The sequence below is a fragment of the Scyliorhinus torazame genome, chromosome 10, assembly GCF_047496885.1.
Source record: "Scyliorhinus torazame isolate Kashiwa2021f chromosome 10, sScyTor2.1, whole genome shotgun sequence".
Classification (NCBI taxonomy): Eukaryota; Metazoa; Chordata; class Chondrichthyes; order Carcharhiniformes; family Scyliorhinidae; genus Scyliorhinus; species Scyliorhinus torazame.
In genome coordinates, this window is record NC_092716.1 from 140,153,631 (window position 1) to 140,176,149 (window position 22,519).

Sequence of the window (22,519 nt, forward strand, 5' to 3'; positions counted from 1 at the left end):
TTAAAGTCTCTGGTTTACAGGTGGTAATAGTCTTCTTTGCAGAGACAGGTTGCAGTACTCACAGGCAGCAGGATTTTTGGAGGGACACTTTAGTTTTCATCAAAGTAGGCCCTCAGCTCGAGGTTCACATTCAGGCGTAGAGGCTTTCTGGGGAAACACTTCCAACTTCCAGCTATTGGTTTGACTTCAGGCCTCTGCAGTCTCAAAGGAAGGGCACCCAGACTTGCCGGAGATAGAGGCAGCTCTCACAGTAGACCTTTCAGGAGGGAGTTTAGCTGCATCTTTTGTAGAACGTTAGTTCCCTCCATCAGATTACCAAGATCAAAACTGAAACCAAACTGGAACTCATGTAACTATAAAATCATTGCAGTGGGGCCAGATCCAATCACCACATGGTACCGGGCAGAGCACATCCTTTTAGGCCAATTCATTGGCAACCAGCCAAATCAATCAAACTGAGTCCCAGCCAATCTCTGTCATTAGTGCAGGACAGTCCACAACTCTGGTTTGAAACAGCACAGACTAACTCAGTGGTCGCTCCTGCTGCTGAAATCCTTTGCTTTAATTAAAGGTACAGGCTATTGCTTTCTTCTGCTTGAATTAAAGGTACAGGCTGCCTTAAAGACACATGTCCATAAATCATCTATGGAATCAAAAATGTAATGCCAAAAGTAAAAGAAATGGTAAATAAGGAATTGTTACATAGTGGGAGAAATTAGGAACTTGGGTCAAGAAATAAGATCAAAGACATAGCAGGCAATTTAGGGGTTAAACAGACTGAGGGGAAAAACATGGAGTCAGAGGGCTGCACCCACACCTGGTCCAGTTACATTGTCCAGTCATACTTAAACTCGTCAGTGGGAACACACAGGATGCCCCAGATCCATTATCCTTCGGGACACTCTGACCAACCATTACTCCATCATAGAGACTAATGGTCTCTTTGTTCGTCAATGAGAGCTTAGTTGCATATCGGTGGCATGATTCTGTTCTTTTACATAAACGGAATGGGGTATCAAAAAACCAAGATAACGATGACAGGATCATGGGCGAAATTCTCAGGTATCGGTGCGATGTCCGCCGACCGGCGCCAAAAACGGCGCAAATCAGTCGGGCATCGCGCCGCCCCAAGGTTGCGGAATCCTCCGCATCTTGGGGGGCCCAGCCCAAACCTTGAGGGGCTAGGCCCGCGACGAACTAATTTCCGCTCTGCCAGCTGGCGGAAAAGGCCTTTGGTGCCCCGCCAGCTGGCGCGGAAATGACATCTCCGGACGGCGCATACGCGGGAGCGTTAGCGGCCGCTCACAGCATTCCCGCGCATGCACAGTGGAGGGAGTCTCTTCCGCCTCCACCATGGTGGAGACCGTCGTGAAGGCAGAAGGAAAAGAGTGCCCCCATGGCACAGGCCCGCCCGCATATCGGTGGGCCCCAATCGCGGGCCAGGCCACTGTGGGGGCACCCCCTGGGGCCAGATCCCCCCGCGCCCCCCCCAGGACCCCGGAGCCCGCCCGCGCCGCCTTGTCCCGCCAGTAAGAGAGGTGGTTTAATCCACACCGGCGGGACAGGCATCCTAGCAGCGGGACTTCGGCCCATCCGGGCCGGAGAATCGCGGGGGGGGCGCCCGCCAACCGGCGCGGCGCGATTCCCGCCCCAGCCGAATCTCCGGTGCCGGAGAATTCGGCAACCGGCGGGGCGGGATTCACGCCAGCCCCCGGCGATTCTCCGACCCGGCGGGGGGTCGAAGAATCTCGCCCCATGTCTGGAAACCCCAACAAAACTTTGTTTGAGGAGCTGAGCAGAGCTTAGAGATAGAGAGAGAGAAAAATAATCCTGTTCTGAACAGGAACAGTAGAAGGCTTTGGAAATCCATCGACAGAGGTCATGAAAGTTGTCACCGAGGCAGGCTTTGGAAAAGGGTTCTGAACGAATTTCCGTAACAGAAGAAAAATGGCTTCATAAATGCCTTTGTCTTCCTATGTAAGTGACATGAGAGCTGCATGTTTTGTTAAAGTGCTGTTTAGTGAGAACTAAGATGGTAAGCTTAAGAAACTATATGTAATCCGATATTGTTCGTGTTAAAGTTTAAAAGTTCAAATATTGTTTTATTTTATTTTGTTTTAATAAGGTTTGTTTATAAAATAACCAAGCCGTATTTCTTATATTGTCACTCCTAGAATGAATCGATCCTTCCGTGCCATATTAAAACAGTGACGGTCGTCCTGAACTTCTACGCCACGGGGGCCTTCCAGGCACCAAATGTGGTCCTGTCTGAGATGTCACAGACCTCAGTGCACAGGTCTCATCCGCGCAGTGACGGAGACTCTATATGACCAGGTGAATCAATGATGTGGACCAAGGTCACCAGGATGCACGGGCAGCGGGGCTCGCAGCCATCTCCGGGATGCCCCAGGCCCAGGGGGCGATCACCGGGATGCATGCCACCCAAGGGCACCTGCGGGTAACAGGCCGCTCTACACAAACCAAAAGGGGTGCCACTCAATGACTGTTCAGCTGGTCTGTGACACTCAGCTGTGCATCATTCACCTCTGGGCCCGATACCCGGGCAGTGTGCACGATGCCCTCATCCTGGCACACTCGGCGATGCCTGACATGTTCGAGAGCACCCCCCCCCCCCCCCCCAAGCTGAGGAGTTGGTTCCTAGATGATAGGAGTTACCCGCTGCGGCCGTGGCTGATGACACCTATCCGGAGGCCACAGATGACACGGAGACTTGTTACAACGATCAGGAGAGTGATCTAGCAGTGCTTCGGCCTCCTGAAGATGTGGTTCAGTGCCTGGACAACTGTAGAGTGGCCCTCCACTATGGCACTGATGGGTTTCCCACGTCGTGGCGGCTTGCTGCATCCTCCACAACATTGGACAGCAGACGGGTGAGGAGGATGTTGAAGACCAGGCCTCTTTCAACAAGGAGAATGCCGGGGGGGGGGGGGGCGCGAGGATAGGCAACACATGGGGCCCAGGCAGACACTGGAGGCCACACGACGCGCATGGGACGCTCTGGTCATCTCCAGGCTCGCCGACCAAGTGGGGAGGTGGAGGACTGGCTGGGGCATGGACACCACATTCCAACCCCACACCCTCTCACTTCCCTCCCTGGCCACCTCTTCCCCCCCCCCCCCCCCTCCCCCGCCTGCACCCTTTCCATGATACATACCTGTGGCGCTACGAGCTGGGGACCCTGCGTTTGCAGTAGCAGCAGGTCTGGTCCATGGGCTGGAGGATGATGCCAACCTGCTCTGCGATGAGCTCTGGTACTCTGAATCATGTGACTTCTGCCCATGGTAGCACCTTCCACCTGGGTGATCCCTGTTGGCCATTCCATCGCATGGTCCCGTCGAATCCCTGGGGTGATGGTGGTGGGGACAATCGATGGGGACGGGTGGAGGGAGCACAGGTCACCCACAGATCCTGCACCCTGCCCACCCCCCACACCCCAGCCAGCCCAGACCATTTCACCTCTCACACCCATCGGACAGAGTACCCGGACATGTTGTAACAGTGGTAACAGGTGTTTACTGTGAACAAATATATACAGTCTGTGCCCTAGCCCTTGTGACCAAACTGTACCCTGCCCCCATGCCAACTCAACTTTCAGGCCTTTAGGGCCATCGCGCTATGTCCAGGTGGATCCCCAGACGGTACAACAAGAGTGAAGGCAGGCCGCTGTGACTCCTGCCCTGCTACAAGTGGCGGGCGTCTTCTGGGGTGACCGGGCCTGGATGGGCCTGGCTGCTGCTCGGGTGACCCAGGTGCTGTGGTGCCGCCCTGCTCTGTTGCTGCCTACCAGATGACCCAAGGACAGGAGAGGAGGTAGTCCGAGGTGCTGCAGTGTTCCTGCACCTCCCCTGTGGGAGTCACTGGCAAGGGCCCCATCATCTTCTCCTCCCTCAGGTTGCCGATGACCCCCGGGCTTCCCCATGGGACAGGGGTGTCAGCAGAGCTATACCCTAAGGTTCCCCCGGCACCTGGCGTGGCCAGACCTGGAGGCCCACTCTGGTCTCAACCAGGGTCTGCAGTCTCGCGGCCATGGAGCACAGGGAGTGGACCATCTCCCTCTGGGACTGCGTCACATCACGCTGCGACTGTGCCACATTAGTAAGTGACTGGACCACCTCCCTCTGGGATTGGGCTACCTCCTTCTGGGACTGAGCCACCTCCCTCTGGGCCAGGGCCACATCCCTCTGGGATTGGGCTACCTCCCTCTGGGACCGGGCCACCTCCCTCTGGGATTGGGCTACCTCCCTCCGGGACTGGGCCACCTCCCTCTGGGACAGGGCCACATCCCTCTGGGATGTTCCCAATGCCTCCCCGCGGACGCCATCCGTGTGGTGTTGGCCTGGGTGGCAGGCATGGTCGTCGCCGCCTCTGCTTCTGTACGCGATTGGACTCCTCCACCTGGACCTGGAGGTGCTGGATGCTCGCCGACATCCCCTCATGTAGTCTCTGGCTCTGTGACTGCATCTCCACTCTAGTTGGGACTGAATGTTCCAGAAGCCAGGGACTCGTCTGGACAGCAGCTGGTTCCTGGCGTTGGCCTGCCCTCCGACTGTCCACCCCCTCAGGTGCTCCTATTTCCACCTGCTGTACCGGATTGACTTTGTGGTGTGCACCAGAGAGTGTCCCAGGAGCCTCTTCACTAAAGTGCCCAACTGAGGTGAGTGTCTCTGAGATGGTGGAGGGTGTTGGAGACGCTGTGACGGAAAGTCACTGTCAACCTCCGACTGAGCTCCGGGGTGTCCTCAGTCTCAGGCGGAGAGCTGGTGTCTGAGCTGCTTCCCTCATCACATATCAGCTCACTGGGGTCTCTGGCTGTGGCACTGGCTGGGATCAGAGGCCACCAGATGGACTCGCCCCATCTCCTGCAGGTTCTGAAAGCACAAGACAAAATGCATGATTAGACCGCAGGCCGGGGGATGGGGGTGGGGGGGGGGGGGGGGGGGGGGAGATTGGGGATTGCCGTGGGTGGGGAGGAGAGTGGTGGTGGAGGGTGAGGGTGGTGCAGGGAGAGGATGGTGCAGGGTGAGGGTGGTGTGGGGAGAGGATGGTGCGGGGAGAGGATGGTGCAGGGTGAGGGTGGTGTGGGGAGAGGATGGTGCGGGGAGAGGATGATGCAGGGTGCGGATAGTGTGGAGGTGAGGGTGGTGCGGGGAGAGGATGGTGCAGGGTGAGGGTGGTGCAGGGTGAGGGTGGTGTGGGGAGAGGATGGTGCAGGGTGCGGATAATGTGGAGGTGAGGGTGGTGTGGGGAGAGGATGGTGCAGGGTGCGGATAATGTGGAGGTGAGGGTGGTGTGGAGGTGCGGATGGTGTGGGGAGATGATGGTGCAGGGTGTGGATGGTGCAGGGTGCGGATGGTGTGGGGAGAGGATGGTGCAGGGTGCGGATGGTACAGGGTGAGGGTGGTGTGGGGAGAGGATCGTGCAGGGTGAGGGTGATGTGGAGGGTGAGGGAGGTGTGGGGTGCAGATGGTGCAGGGTGAGGGTGGTGTGGGGAGAGGATGGTGCAGGGTGCGGATTGTGTGGAGGTGAGGGTGGTGTGGAGGTGCGGATGGTGTGGGGAGAGGATGGTGCAGGGTGCGGATGGTGCAGGGTGAGGGAGGTGTGGAGGGTGAGGGTGGTGTGGAGGGTGAGGGTGGTGTGGAGGGTGAGGGAGGTGTGGGGTGCAGATGGTGCAGGGTGAGGGTGGTGTGGGGAGAGGATGGTGTGGAGGGTGCGGATGGTGTGGAGGGTGCGGATGGTGTGGAGGGTGCGGATGGTGTGGAGGGTGCGGATGGTGTGGAGGGTGAGGGTGGTGTGGGGAGAGGATGGTGCAGGGTGCGGATGGTGTGGAGGGTGAGGGTGGTGTGGGGTGCGGATGGTGTGGAGGGTGAGGGTGGTGTGGGGTGCGGGTGGTGTGGGGAGAGGATGGTGCAGGGTGCGGATTTTGTGGAGGTGAGGGTGGTGTGGGGAGAGGATGGTGCAGGGTGCGGATGGTGTGGAGGGTGAGGGTGGTGTGGAGGGTGAGGGTGGTGTGGAGGGTGAGGGAGGTGTGGAGGGTGAGGGTGGTGTGGAGGGTGAGGGTGGTGTGGGGAGAGGATGGTGCAGGGTGCGGATGGTGTGGAGGGTGAGGGTGGTGTGGAGTGCGGATGGTGTGGAGGGTGAGGGTGGTGTGGGGTGCGGATGGTGTGGAGGTGAGGGTGGTGTGGGGAGAGGATGGTGCAGGGTGCGGATGGTGCAGGGTGCGGGTGGTGTGGAGGGTGAGGGAGGTGTGGAGGGTGAGGGTGGTGTGGAGGGTGAGGGTGGTGTGGAGGGTGCGGCAGGTGTGGCATGGTGCAGGGTGAGGGTGGTGTGGGGAGAGGATGGTGTGGAGGGTGCGGATGGTGTGGAGGCGAGGGTGGTGTGGGGAGAGGATGGTGCAGGGTGAGGGTGGTGTAGTGGGTGAGGGTGCTGCGGGGAGAGGATGGTGCAGGGTGAGGGTGGTGTGGGGAGAGGATGGTGCAGGGTGCGGATAGTGTGGAGGGCGAGGGTGGTGCGGGGAGAGGATGGTGCAGGGTGCGGATGGTGTGGTGGGTGAGGGTGGTGCGGGGAGAGGATGGTGCAGGGTGCGGATGGTGTGGTGGGTGAGGGTGGTGCGGGGAGAGGATGGTGCAGGGTGCGGATGGTGTGGAGGGTGAGGGTGGTGCGGGGAGAGGATGGTGCAGGGTGAGGGTGGTGCAGGGTGAGGGTGGTGCAGGGTGAGGGTGGTGCAGGGTGAGGGTGGTGCGGGGAGAGGATGGTGCAGGGTGCGGATAGTGTGGAGGTGAGGGTGGTGTGGAGGTGCGGATGGTGTGGTGGGTGAGGGTGGTGCGGGGAGAGGATGGTGCAGGGTGAGGGTGGTGTGGGGAGAGGATGGTGCAGGGTGCGGATAGTGTGGAGGTGAGGGTGGTGTGGAGGGTGAGGGTGGTGCGGGGAGAGGATGGTGCAGGGTGCGGATAGTGTGGAGGTGAGGGTGGTGTGGAGGGTGAGGGTGGTGCGGGGAGAGGATGGTGCAGGGTGCGGATAGTGTGGAGGTGAGGGTGGTGTGGAGGGTGAGGGTGGTGCGGGGAGAGGATGGTGCAGGGTGCGGATAGTGTGGAGGTGAGGGTGGTGTGGAGGTGCGGATGGTGCGGAGGGTGAGGGTGGTGCGGGGAGAGGCTGGTGCAGGGTGCGGATAGTGTGGAGGTGAGAGTGGGGTGGAGGTGCGGATGGTGTGGAGGGTGAGGGTGGTGCGGGGAGAGGATGGTGCAGGGTGCGGATAGTGTGGAGGTGAGGGTGGTGTGGAGGTGCGGATGGTGTGGAGGGTGAGGGTGGTGTGGGGAGAGGATGGTGCAGGGTGCGGATAGTGTGGAGGTGAGGGTGGTGTGGAGGTGCGGATGGTGTGGAGGGTGAGGGTGGTGTGGGGAGAGGATGTTGCAGGGTGCGGATGGTGTGGAGGTGAGGGTGGTGTGGGATATCATAAAATTTCATAGTGCAGAAGGAGGCCATTCGGCCCATCGAGCCAGCACCGGCTCGTGGAAAGAGCACCCTACTTATGCCCAAGCTTCCACCCTATCCCCGTAATCCAGTAACCTTACCTATCCTTTTTGGACACTAAGGGCAATTTAGCATGGCCAATCCACCTAACCTGCACATCTTTGGACTGTGGGAGGAAACCGGAGCACCCGGAGGAAACCCACACAGACACCGAGAGAACTTGCAGACTCCACGCAGACAATTACCCAAGCCGGGAATCGAACCTGGAACCCTGGATCTGTGAAGCAACTGTGCTAACCACTATTCAACGCGCTGCCCACACATGTATCGACACATGTGTCATGGAGAACCACAATTCATCGGGGTCTCACTTCCTCGCTCGTGACCCCACTCCACCTTGGCGGTCTCCCATTCCTCTGGGGAACCTCTGTGGTGAGGGCCGCAGGTCTAGTGGTCCCCAACCCTGTCTTCTCCCACTCCCAGCGGTTATGTGCGGTCTCCTCCTGGGTGGAGGGGGAACATACACAACGACAGAGTTAGACAGTCCAATGCATGCAGGCCAGGGGGTGGGTAGCTGCTGGCCTCAGTGGCCAGGGCACCCGGCCATGGTGACTGGTATGGGTGCAGGCATGTGGGACAGGGTGGGGATTTGGCTGTCCCGGGGGGGGGGTTACGAATGTGTGGGGGGTGGCGGGGTTAGTACCGGAGGCATAGTGTTGGCTGCCCCGAGGTGGTCGTGGAGTTTCTTCTGGCACTGCATGCTAGTGTGGGCGATGTTGCCCAAGGTGCTCACCAACTCTGCCATCTGCGCCCAGGCATGACAGATGGTGGCGGCTGGCAGCCTCCTACCTGGGCCAGGGTACAAGGTCATCCACCGCTCATCCACTGCATCCAGGTGGGTGTCCAGTTCCGCATCCATGAACTCTCCTAACATCCATCTTGTTGGCTGGGAGGGTACGTGTGGGGAGATAATCGTTCATGCGCAGATGCAGCTTGTCAGCCTCCTGAGTGTCAATCACGGACCCGGCCAATCCGGCACTACTTTTCATTAGAATTGATTGTTTTTTAATTAAACATATTTTATTTCAAAGATAGACAACATCAACAAAATACACAGTCCATTAAAACATAATCAAATGTTTTTACACTTCCCCCCCCTTTTATTCCCTCCCCTCCCTGTAAGGCTCCTCTCCCGCAATGAACAACTCCTCAAATAATGCCATAAACGTTCTCACTGCACCTCGAAAGTCTCCTCTGACCCCCTGAACTCAAATTTAATCTTCTCCAGCTGGAGAAAGTCATACAAATCCCCCATTCAGGCCACCACCCCTAGCGGCGTATCTGACCTCCAATTCAAGAAGATCCTTTGCCGGACAATCAGAGAGGCGACGGCCACAACATCCAGTAGCTCCGGCTCCTCCGAGATCCTTTGGGTCCGGCCTGACCTCAGCCCCCACTATCCTGGATAATGTCCTGAGCACCGCCTCTCAAAAACTCTCCAGCTTCTCGCAACCACAGAACATGTGAGCATGATTTGCCGGCCCCTGCCCACAGTTTTCACACCCATCTGGCACCTTCTGGAAAAACACGCTTCTCCTCGCCCGACTCATGTGTACCCTGTGCACCACCTTGAACTGAATCAAGCTTATCCTCGCGCAGGAGGTGGTTGAGTTCACTCGCCGCATAGCCTCATACCATAATCCCCAACCTATTTCGCTGCTCAGCTCCTCCTCCCACTTGCGCTTTATCCTCACCACCTGTGCCTTTCCCTGCTCCCCCAAGGATCCGTATATGTCCCCAATCCTACCCTCGCCCAAGTCATCAGGAAGCAGCAGTTGCTTCAACAACGTGGACTCCAGCCCCGTGGTGCACGGTGAAGATATGGAATCAGTTGAGGAGCATTTTAAGGTCAGAGGGATGTCGGCGCTAACTCCGCTGTGCGAGAATCATGGGTTTGAGCCAGTGGGGATGGATAGTGTATACAGGAGGTGAAGGGAAGTGGGGCTGGTCAAGGTGAGGGATCTGTATTTGGAGAAAGGATTCACCAGTCTGGAGGAGCTAAGGGAGGATATAGAGCTGCCGAGGGGGAATTAGTTCAGGTATCTGCAGGTTCGGGACTTTACGCGGAAGGTCTGGAGGGGGTTCCCTAGGCTGCCGGGATACACCCAGCTGGACCGACTGCTGCATCCGAATGTGGAAGGGGAGGGAAAAATTGGGGATCTATATATATGTGGCTGGGGGAGCAAGGAGGCGAGCGGGTGGTGAAGATCAAGGAGAAATGGGAAGCGGAGTTGGGAGGGGAGATCAATTGGGCAGTATGGAGTGAGGCATTGCGTAGGGTAAACGGGACATCCTTTAGTGCAAGGATGAGCCTGATACAGTTTAAGGTGGTGCACAGGGTGCATATGACTCGGGCGAGACTGAGTGGGTTCTTTCAGGGGGTAGCAGATGAATGTGAGAGATGTGGGCTGGGGCCAACGAATCACACGCACATGTTTTGGGGTTGCAAATAATTGGGAAGATTCTGGCTGTGAGTCTTAGCCAGGATCGTGGAGGAGGAGGTGGACCCGGATCTTTTGGTGGTGATATTTGGGGTTTCAGAGAAGCCGGAGATCATGGAGAGGAGGAAGGACAATGTCTTGGCCCTCGCCTCTCTGATTGCACAGCGGCAAATTTTGCTGGAGTGGCGGTCGGCATCGCCACCGGGGATAGCGGCTTGCTAAGGTGACCTATACGACTTCCTGCAATTAGAGAAGATAAAGTATAAGTTAAGGGGCTCTTCAGGTGGGGTTTGAGGAAAGGTGGGTATGTTTGTGACCATGTTTGAGGGGCTGTTCGTTGCGGGGGAAGGGAGGGGGGTGAAAAAGGGGAAACCTCTGTGCAGACTATATAATCGATTGTTGGGAAGTATATTTCCTGGGGTGTTTATTCACTGTAACCTGTTTTGATACATGTTTGTAATAAAATATTTTTTTAAAAACAACGTGGACCCCGGTAACTGGGGGAATGTTGCCACTCCTTTCCCGCAAAGTCCCGCACCTGCATATACCTAAACTCACTGCCCCTCGGCAGCTCAAACCTCTCCCGCAGTTCGTCCAGCCCCACAAGCTTCCCCTCAATGAACATACACCTAACCCACTCCAGCCCCGTCATCCTCTACTTCCCATACATCCTGTCCATTCCCCCGGCTTAAACCTGTGGTTCCCACCCACAGTGGTGTCAACACCGACATTGTTTACAGCTTGAAATGCCTGCTCAACTGCTTCCATATCCTGATCGTCGACTGCATCACGAGGCTCTCCGTATACTTCCTCGGGGCTAACGGCAACGGGGCCGTAACCAAGCCCTCAGACTAGACTCACCACAGGACTCCTCCTCCCACCTGATCTACTCGGCCCCTCCCCGCCCTCCCACCCACACGCTCCACCACTACCATCACCTCACTTTCTCCACATTCACAGCCCAGTAATGGTATAACTAACAGATGCGGGAGCACCAACCCAACTTTCTGTCTCAGTCTCTACTGCGGAGCCCTCTTCACCCTCGATACTTTCCCCACCCATATAAACTTCGAGATTAGTGCCTCCACCATCCGGAAGAAGGCCTTAGGGAGAAAGAGCGAGAGGGTCTGAAAGACAAACAGGAACCTTGGCAGCCCATTCATCTTTACCACCTGCACCCTCCCTACAAACGTAAAGTATAAAGTGTCCCACCTCTTAAGATCCTCCTTAATCACATTCTCCCTGTGTCAGCGTGGGTTTCGCCCCCACAACCCAAAGATGTGCAGGGTAGGTGGATTGGCCGCGCTAAATTGCCCCTTAATTGGAAAAAATTAATTGGATACTCTGAATTTTTTTTTAAAATCCCTGCTTAACCTCCTCCATTAACGCTGTCAAGTTCCACCTATGCATTGTGTCCCACTCACCTAAATCTCTCTCTAACCACCTTAAATGGTAACACCCCCAAACTGGCCCCCCGCCCCATCACATCCACCTGAAACACCTTGCTCTTTCCTACATTCTTGCTTTTACCTGGAGAAGGCCCCAAACCTCTCCACCTGGCTCATGATTCTGTCCATACTTCCAGCGGGTCCAACACAAACAACAACAGGTCATCTGCGTACAACGACACCCGGTACTCTCTGCCTCCCTCTCACGATCCCTCGCCACTTGGCCGACATCCGAAGGGCCATGGCCAAGGGCTCAATCGCCAGCGCAAATAACAATGGTGACAGCAGGCACCTCTGCCTCCTTCCCCTGTGCAGTCAAAGCACCCTGAACTCATCTCATTTGTGTGCATGCTTGCCATCGGGGATACATACAAAAGACGCACCCACGCCACAAACTTTGGCCCAAACCTACCCAGAATTTCAACACTCTATCCGCACCCATAAATACAATAACCTCCGATCACTCCACCCCCCCCCCCCCCACCCCCCCCCCCCCCCCCCCATCCCCGACTGAGTCATAACAACATTCACAGCCTCCTTGTGTTGCTGGAGAGCTGCCCACCCTTCAGAAAACGAAAACCTGTTTGGTCCTCGGAGACCACCTTTGGCATACATCCCTCCAACCTACTGCCAAGTACCTTTGCCAGTACTTTCACATCCGTGTTTAAAGAAGAGATGGGCCTGAATGACCCACACTCCAGTGGGCCCTTCCCCTTCTTCGGGATAAATGAAATGTGACAATGTTGCTGGCTACTCCCCCCTCTCCACTGCCTGACTGAACATCCCCAACAGGTGGGGGCCAACTCTGTCACAAACAGCTTATAAAATTCCACTGGAAAGTCGTTTGGCATGGGGTCTTCCCAAACTGCATTCCCCTGATACGTTCTATCATCTCCCTCAGCCTCAGCGGCTCCTCCAAACCTTGCGTCTTCTCCTTCTTCAGCTTTGGGAAGTCCAACCTGTCCAGAAACCATCCCATATCCCCCGCCCCTCCACCCGGCCTTATACAACTTCTCACAGTACCCCTGAATACCTCATTTACCTTTTCCGGCTCTGACACCACCTCCCCATTCTCCATCCTCATCTTTAAAATCTCTCCAGATGCCTCCTGTGCCGCAATTGGTGGGCCAATTTACGGCTTGCCTTCTCCCATACTCATAATGCACCCTCCTCGCCCTCAGCAGCTGTCCCACAGCCTTGCCCGTCTTCAAGCTGTCAAACTGCCCCTGCAACTCTTCCTCTCCACCAACAACTCCTTAGTGGGGGTCCCCCCGAGTATCTCCAATCCACCTCGACTATCTTGTCCAACAGCCACCTGTGTTCCTCCTTCCTCCTCCTATTCCTATGAGCCTTAACCAAAATAATCTCACCCTCAGACCATTGCCTTCAACGCTTCCAAAACGTGGCAGCCGACACCCCCTCATTTCAATTGCGCTCCACATCATTTCTAATCACCAGTCCCACCACAGATTCTGCACCTGACCCGAAAAAGCCGAATATCCAACTATTGCGCCGCATGGTCCGAAATCACAACGCACGCATATTCACACCATCCCCATCAGCAACGACTAACGCACTATGAAACAATTGATTCTAGAGTACATCTTATACACATGCGAGAAGAAGGAGTCCTCCCTCCTTCCCAGATTCCTAGAGCTCCACGAACCCACCATCTCCATACGCTCCCTCCCAGCTCCTTCGCCATCCTTGACCTCCCCATTGACTTGGGGCTCTGTCCACCTTTGGCTTCATTACACAGTTGAAACGCATGCCCATAATCAGCTGGTCCGTATCCAAGTCCGGAATCGTCCCCAGTTGTCATGATATGCCTACATGCATATCTGTATATAACTGTACAGGTGTAGAAAGCCATTTATTAATGTATGTAATCACAGGTATGATCTCCTACCAGTGGGTGGTGGCAGATATGTATATGCGACTGACGGGACTCGACAGTTGGTGATAGTACAGATAGTTAGGCAGTCGCACTTCGAGTGTCTCCCTAGGAACTTGAGTAACTTCATTTGTACACAAATCTGTTAGTTATCCTCCCATGTGTTTAACAATAGATCATCGTTCTGTTTGAACACATTTATGTGTCTTCATCATCGGGAGAAATATGGAACACAACATGGTACCAGGAGTACTGAATAACTAAAGGTAACTACAGACGAGACGAGACAAATCACACCGAAGACTAATAGAATCAGAACAAACAACTTCTCTGCCAACCTGGTGAACTATGGCTATTTGCGCCTCAATGAAACAGAAGACACTGAAGATTGTTTTGGAATGTTTAAAGGAACCCCACCAGCTTCAAGTATCGGGTAATGTAGACGAAAGCTGGTGCATTTTTAAACAGCAGTTTGTACTCCATGTCTTAGCCCTATTAGGCCCATTGCATTGCTTCTCACGGCAGCAGGTCCTCAAGCACTTGAACTGAATATTTCCTTTGCTTTTGACAGCGAGGAAGGAAGCAGGAGTAACAATGAAGTGATTAATTCAATCGACACTGCCCTCCGAGACAGAATGAGACATTTGAAAGATTCCGATTCCATACGCGTACCAAAAAAGCCAATGAATCGTTCAACAGCTTTGTCACAGATTTAAAGCTGAAGGCCCAGTCGTGCAATTTTGAAAGTCTGCAGTCATCGATGATCCGTGACCAAATCATTTTTGGGACATCGAATGATAGGCTTCAAGAGCAATTGTGGCGGGAAGACAACCTCACATTAGAAAATGCCATTAGGATCTGCCAGCAAACGAGTTAGCTTGCACAACAGATCTGTATCCTCAGCTCAAAAAATGTTGGCGCCAATCTCGGAGAAGATGCTGGCGCCATAAGCACTGTGACGCAGTCCAGAAAGAGACGTGATCTCAGTGCGGGTGGCCATTCTAAGAGCACTGTGACGCAGTCATAAAATAACCACAGTCTCAGTGCGGGCAGCCATTTTGAGGACACCGCTATGCAGCAACACAAGAAACATGGTCTCAACACTGGTGGCCATTTTGAACAACAAACCAGATCTGCTATTTTGTGCATGAAATGTGGCAACAGACATTTGCCGCAGTAATGTCCTGCATTTAAAAACGTTTGTCACAAGTGTGGCAGAACAGGTCATTTTGCCAGGCGATGCACCTTCGGTCCGACAGTTATTTGAACAGAAGCGCAGAGGGCAAACAAGGAAAAGGCATCGACAACCGAGTCAATGTGAACATGATTTTGGATAGCGCCTCAAACAGTTCAACCTGCCAAAATAAAGAAGCAATTCTAGATATTTGCAGCCACAGTGAGGCAAATGCGGGGACCATTGAGGACATATGGATGATTTTGATAATGATTAATGGAACGCCCTCAGCTGTAAGCGGGAGCAAGGGCCAATCTAATCCCATTACTGGCAGTGCAATGGCTAAAAGTCAAACCAAAAGTGACTCCAAGAGTTGTGCTTCTGAAGGATTACAATGGTCATCGGATCGTGACCTTAGGAGCGTGCGAGCTCAACGTCACCATCAAGGATATAACGTGTAGGGTACTATTCTCCACAGTGGAAACAGAGCGTAATTTGCTCATTCGGGTGCAGACGTGTGAAGGACTTGGGCTTGTCAAGAGGGTGTGCACAGCAGCACACATGACACCCTGCTGACACATCTCAGTGAAATTTATCATGCAGAACCTCCTGGAGGTGTTTCAGGGATTTGGCACCCTGCCCTTCACATATTGCATTCAGCTCAAGGATAACTAAAAACCGGTCTTGCATGCATCCAGATGGGTGCCTGCTCCACTGAGGGACAAGTTCAAAGCTGAGCTACAGCGGATGAGCAAGACACCCGTTGTGTTCAAGTGAAGGCAAGCATCCAGCAGAGGGCAGCAGAGCGGAGCTGCTGATTGCATGTTGCGGGGAAAATTTGCATCAGTGCATTGGGGTCACTGTATCTAGAAGGTGGTTTGTGGAGGAGCTGTTGTCAAGTGACAGTTAAACCCCAAACACTTCTTCAGTGTTTCCCTCCCTACCCCCTCCTCTAACCAAAAAATACAATCACTGTAAGGATCCCAGCCGAGTAAAGATCAAGAGGGAGATTTGAGTGCAGGTAGAAGTAAAAAGAAGTTGAAGCGTGTCATCACAGCCTGCAGGTAAGTGACTGGCTGGTGACTGGTAAGTAGTTTTTATTTTCTCTGAGGTGTTCTCGTGCGGGGCGCAGTGGTTGCTGAGTGAGTGCTTGCTGATAAGGGGAGTAAATTCTTTAAAAAACTTACCGTTGGGAGTTTCCAGCTGAATCCGGTCAGACTGAGGACAGAGTGACTGCTGGGTAAGTAGTAAAGATTTAAATTATTTGCGTGGGCCCAGAACAGCTCATTGCTGTTCTCGTGCGGGGCGCAGTGGTTGCTGGTTAAGTATTTTATTTTTACCTGTATTTACGTTGGGCGGTTCCTAAACCCAAGACACGACACTTGTAGTGTCCCCCACCCTTCCACCTCCTCTAATCTAAGGGGTGGAGTGAATAACAGGTAAGCTTTCTTTCTTTTTCTTGTTTTATCAAGAGGGAATGGCAGGGAAGGCAGTGCAATGTTCCTCCTGCAGAATGTTTGAGGTGAGGGACGCCGTCAGTGTCCCTGCTGATTTCACCTGTGGGAAGTGCACCCATCTCCAGCTCCTCAGAAACCACGTAAGGGAACTGGAGCTGGAGCTGGATGAACTTCGGATCATTCGAGAGACAGAGGTGGCCATAGATAATAGCTTCAGGGATGTAGTTACTCCGAAGAATCAAGATAGATGGGTGACGGTGAGAGGGGCTGGGAGGAAGCAGTCAGTGCAGGGATCCTCTGTGGTCGTTCCCCTCAGTAACAAGTATACCGTTTTGGATACTGTTGAGGGGGATGACCTACCAGGGGTAAGCCATGGTGAACGGATCTCCAGCACTGAGTCTGTCCCTGTGGCTCAGAAGGGAAGCGGGGAGAGCAGGAGAGCAATAGTTATTGGGGACTCGATAGTTAGAGGGACAGATAGACGGTTCTGTGGCAACAAAGAGACTCACGGATGGTATGTTGCCTCCTGGGTGCCAGGGTCCGTGACGTCTCGGACCGTGTTTTCAGAATCCTTAAGGGGGAGGGGGAACAGTCACAAGTCGTGGTACACATCGGTACCAAGGACAAGGTAAGAGAAGGGACGGGGATTTAAAATAAGAATTTAGGGTGGAAGCTGAGAGCCAGGACAAACCATGATTTCATCTCTAGTTTGTTGCTGGTGCCACGTGCTAGTGAGGTGAGGAACAAGGAGAGAGTGCAGATAAACACGTGGCTGCAGGGATGGTGTAGGAGGTAGGGTTTCAGTTACGTGGATAATTGGAGCACATTCTGGGGAAGGTTGGACCTGTACAGCCGGACGGTTTGCACCTGAACCAGAGGGGCACCAATATCTTGGGAGGGAAGTTTGCTACGGCTCTTCGGGGGGGTTTAAACTAATTTGTCAGGGGGTTGGAAAAACGATCTGTAGTCCAGAAGCCAGTGTCGAGAGTAGTGAGGTACTGAGGAGAGTATCAAGGTCGCAGGAGTGTACCGGCAGACAGAAAGGTGGGTTGAAGTGTGTCTACTTCAATGCAAGGAGCATCCGGAATAAGGTAGGTGAACTTGGAGCGTGGATTGGTACTTGGGACTACGGTGTTGTGACCATTACGGAGACATGGTTAGAACAGGGACAGGAATGGTTGTTGGAAGTTTCGGGGTATAGATGTTTCAGTAAGAGTAGGGAAGGTGGTAAAAGAGGTGGAGGAGTAGAATTATTAATCAAGGATAGTTTAACGGCTGCAGAAAGGCAGTTTGAAGGGGATCTGCCTACTGAGGTAATATGGGCTGAAGTTAGAAATAGGAAAGGAGTGGTCACCTTGTTAGGAGTTTTCTATAGGCCCCCAAATAGTAATAGAGATGTGAATCATAGAATTTACAGTGCAGAAGGAGGCCATTCGGCCCATCGAGTCTGCACCGGCTCTTTGAAAGAGCACCCTACCCAAGCCCACACCTCCATCCTATGTGGAGGAAGAAATTGCAAAACAGATTATGGATAGGCGTGGAGATCACAGGCTAGTTATCATGGGTGACTTTAACTTTCCAAATATTGATTGGAACCTCCATATGTCGAACAGTTCGGATGGGGCAGTTTTTGTACAGTGTGTGCAGGAGGGTTTCCTGACACAATATGTGGATAGGCCGACAAGAGGTGGGGCCACATTGGATTTGGTACTGGGTAATGAACCGGGCCAAGTGTTAGATTTGTTTGTGGGAGATCACTTTGGAGATAGTGCCCACAATTTGGTGTCTTTCACTATTGCTATGGAGAGGGATAGGGCCATACGGCAGGGCAAGGTTTATAATTGGGGGAGGGATAATTATGATGCGATTAGGCAAGAATTAAGGAGCATAAGATGAGAACAGAAACTGTCAGGGAAAGGCACAAATGAAAAGTGGAGCTTGTTCAAGGAACAAATACTGCGTGTCCTTGATAGATATGTCCTTGTCAGGCAGGGAGGAAATGGCCGTGCGAGGGAACCATGGTTCACAAAAGAGGTTGAATGTCTTGTCAAGAGGAAAAAGGAAGCGTATGTAAGGATGAGAAAAAAAGTTTCAGTTGGGTCGCTTGAGGGTTACAAGGTAGCAAGGAATGAGCTGAAAAAAGGGCTTAGGAGAACGAGAAGGGGGCATGAGAAGTCCTTCGCGGGTCGGATCAAGGGAAACCCCAAGGCTTTTTACTCTTATGTGAGAAATAAAAGAATGCCCAGGGTGAGGTTAGGGCCGGTCAAGGACAGCAGTGGGAAATTGTGCATGGAGTCAGAAGAAATAGGAGAGGCATTGAATGAATACTTTTCTTCAGTGTCACCAAGGCCATGTTTTTGAGGATGAGAGTGTGATACAGGCGGGTAGGCTGGAGGAGATAGATGATCTGAGGAAGGATGTATTATCAATTTTGAAAAACCTTAGGGTCGACAAGTCCCCTGGGCCAGATGGGATATATCCAAGGATTCTTTGGGAGGTAAGGGATGAGATTGCAGAGACTTTGGCTTTGATCTTTGGGCCCTCACTGTCAACGGGGATAGTGCCAGAGGACTGGAGAGTGGCGAATGTTGTTCCTCTGTTCAAGAAAGGGAATAGGAATGACCTTGGTAATTATAGGCCGGTTAGTCTTACTTCGGTGGTCGGTACGTTAATGGAAAAGGTCCTGAAGGATAGGATTTATGATCATTTGGAAATATGCAGCTTAATCCGGGATAGTCAACACGGATGTGTGAAGGGTAAGTCTTGTTTCACAAATTTGATTGAATTCTTTGAGGAGGTAACTAAGTGTGTAGATGAAGGTAGAGCAGTTGATGTCGTATACATGGATTTTAGTAAGGCATTTGATAAGGTTCCCCATGGTCGGCTCATGAAGAAAGTAAGGAGGTGTGGGATAGAGGGAAATTTGGCCAATTGGATCAGTAACTGGCTATCTCATAGAAGTCAGAGGGTGGTGGTGGATGGAACATTTTCAGACTGGAGACCAGTTACCAGCGGTGTACCACAGGGATCAGTGCTGGGTCCTCTGCTATTTGTGATTTTTATCAATGACTTGGAGGAGGGGGCTGAAGGGTGGGTCAGTAAATTTGCTGATGACACCAAGATTGGTGGAGTAGTGGATGAGGTGGAGGGCTGTTGGAGGCTGCAAAGAGACATTGATAGGATGCAGAGCTGGGCCGAAAAATGGCAAATGGAGTTTAACCCTGATAAGTGCGAGGTGATTCATTTTGGTAGAAAAAATGTGAATGCGGATTTCAGGGTCAACGGCAGGGTTCTGAGGAATGTGGAGGAACAGAGAGATCTTGGGGTTCATGTCCACAGATCTCTGAAGGTTGCCACTCAGGTGGATAGAGCCGTGAAGAAGGTCTATAGTGTGTTAGCGTTTATTAACAGGGGGCTTTAGTTTAAGAGCCACGGGGTTATGCTGCAACTGTACATGACCCTGGTGAGACCACATTTGGAGTATTGTGTGCAGTTCTGGTCACTTCACTATAGGAAGGATGTGGAAGCATTGGAAAGGGTACAAAGGAGATTTACCAGGATGCTGCCTGGTTTGCAGGATAGGTCTTATGAGGAAAGGTTGAGGGAGCTAGGGCTTTTCTCTTTGGAGCGGAGGAAGAGGCAACTTATTAGAGGTTTATAAGATGATGAGGTAGATAGATAGAGTGGATGTTCAGAGACTATTTTCTCAGGTGGATGTAGCTGTTACACGGGGGCATAACTATAAGGTTCAGGGTGGGAGATATAGGAGGAATGTCCGAGGTAGGTTCTTTACTCAGAGAGTGGTTAGGGTGTGGAATGGACTGCCTGCTGTGATAGTGGAGTCGGACACTTTAGGAACTTTCAAGCGGTTATTGGATAGGCACATGGAGCACACCAGAATGACAGGGAGTGGGATGGCTTGATCTTGGTTTCGGACAATGCTCAGCACAACATCGAGGGCCAAAAGGCCTGTTCTGTGCTGTACTGATCTATGTTCTATGTTCTGTGATGGCCCTTGGCATCTTCAGGCGCATAGAAGAGTCCACCGACTGGGTCAACTCCATGGTATGAAAAAGCGGAATGGCGACCTGAGGATATGTATGTACCCCAAGGATGTCAACCTGAACATTAAGAGGGAGCACAGTAAGAAGTCTTACAACACCAGGTTAAAGTCCAACAGGTTTATTTCAAACACTAGCTTTCGGAGCAGTGCTCCTTCCTCAGGTGAAAGGAGGCCTTTCAATATTCACCTGAGGAAAGAGCAGTGCTCCAAAAGCTAGTGTTTGAAACAAACCTGTTGGACTTTAACCTGGTGTTGTAAGACTTCTTACTGTGCTCACCCCAGTCCAACACCGGCATCTCCACATTAAGAGGGAGCACCACCCTATCCCAAAGAGGGAGGAAATGGAGTGTGAGGTGGCTGGAGCAACATGCTTCAACAAGTTGGATACGCCGCAAAGCTTCTGGCAGCTCAAGCTCGATGATGCGAGCACAAGTTTGTGTACCTTCAACACACCCTTCAGTACTGCTTCCTGCGAATGCCTTTCTGCATAATCTCAGTGTCTGAAATTTTTCATTGTGCCATGGAGCACGTAGTGGAAGGATTACCGGGTGTCCGCGTATACGTTGACGACATTATAATATGGGGGTCCACGCGTGAGGAGCATGATAAAAGGCTGCTTCAAGTCCTCCAAAGGGTCAGCAAGAATGGCCTCAAGCTCAATCGGGCAAAATGCCAAGTCGGTGTTGACACCATTACTTTTTTGGGAGATAGGCTCTCGGCAAAAGGTGTGCAGCCAGATGATGAAAAAATCAAAGCCATTCTTCAGGTGCCATAGCCCACGGACAAAAAGGGCATCTTGCGCATACTGGGAATGATTAACTTTGTGGGAAAGTTTATTCCTAACCTTGACTCCAAGATGTCCCAGCTTAGGGAAACCATGAAGAAAATGTTTTTTAGTGATTGTCGAAACATGAGCAGGAGTGGAAAGCGCTGCGCGTCTCACTAACGACGGCACCCGTCCTTTCATTATTTGACCTGACTAAAAAGGCCAAGATTTCCACTGATGCATCGCAGGATGGCATTGGAGCAGTACGCGTCGAGAGCTATGACTGACAGAGTGCAGGCACGCGCAGATCAAAAAGGAATGCCTGGGGCTAGTTACGTTCCTCGAGAAATTTCATGACTACATATATGGGCTGCCTACGTTTTTTGTAGAGACGGACGACAAGCCACTGGTTACAATAGTACAAAAGAACCTGGGCTGGATTCTCCGCAGCCCGATAGCGAAATCGCGGCCGGCGCTGGGATGGAGAATCCAGTTTGACGCCGTAATCGGGCCCGGCGCCCAGTTCTCCTGGTACCGAAAATTGCCGTCATCGTTGAGTACGGCGGGCCGCCGGGGAGTAATTGCCAGAGGCCCGGTCAGCAATCCTCCTCTCCCAACCAGCCGAGTTCCCGATGGCATGGAACTAACTGGACTATTGCCAGTCGGGATGCTTACATGGCGGCTGCAAACTCAGTCCATGGCTGCCCTTTCGGGCATGGGTGGATCGGAGACCTGGGGGGCCTTATAAGTGGCCCTTTAATGTGAGCAGTTGAGGCTCGGGCGCGCAGCCAATCGGGGGGGCTCTTTCTTCGGTCCTGCTCTGCGGTCCGAGTCCACCATGTAGCACGGCGCGGCCACTGGAGGTCGCCATGCGCATGCATAGCCTCTGACCCGGAAATGTGGGGGCCCGTATCTGCAGCAAAAGCTGCGAGGTTCACTCTGGGTTTCTGCTAGCTCCCTGCATGGCTATGAATTCATTTAACTTTTTTGCAGGAATTTCAGGAGTAAAACTCCACCGTTTTTACACCGGCGTGGAGACATAGTCTCAATAATGGAGAATCCAGCTCCACGTGTCCGATGTCCCCTAGAATACAATGACTAATGATGAAGCTCCAGCGTTACGACTTTGATCTTGTCTGTACAGCAGGCAACTTCCTGGCAGTCGCCGCCACGCTCTCGAGAGACATGGCCATCAATTATGTCTGTCTGGATGGACGAAGTCCAGATGCATGTTAATTTAGTTGCTGCGTCGCTTCCGGTTTCTGACAAAAAGTCACGCCTAATCAGGGCAGAAACAGCCAAGGATCTGGTCTTGCAAAAGGTTATCACATGTCTCAAAGAGGCTTGGCTCCTGCTCTGCATATCACAATGTCCATTCCGAACTCAGTGAGGTGAATGATCTACTCCGGTGACAGCACAGAATTGTCATCCCACAGTTGCTGAGGCCGCTCATTCTTAGGAAACTTCATGAAGGGCACCTGGGCATTGAGAAGTGCAAGTGCAGGGCCAGGAAGACAATCCATTGGCCAGGCATAGAATCATAGAATTTACAGTGCAGAAGGAGGCCTTTCAACCCATTGTGTCTGCACCAGTCCTTGGAAAGAGCACCCGACTTAAGCCCACGCCTCCACCCTATCCCCGAAACCCAATCTCCCCACCTGACCCTTTAGACACGAAGGGGCAATTTAGCATGGCCAATCCACATAAACTGCACATCTTTGGACTGTG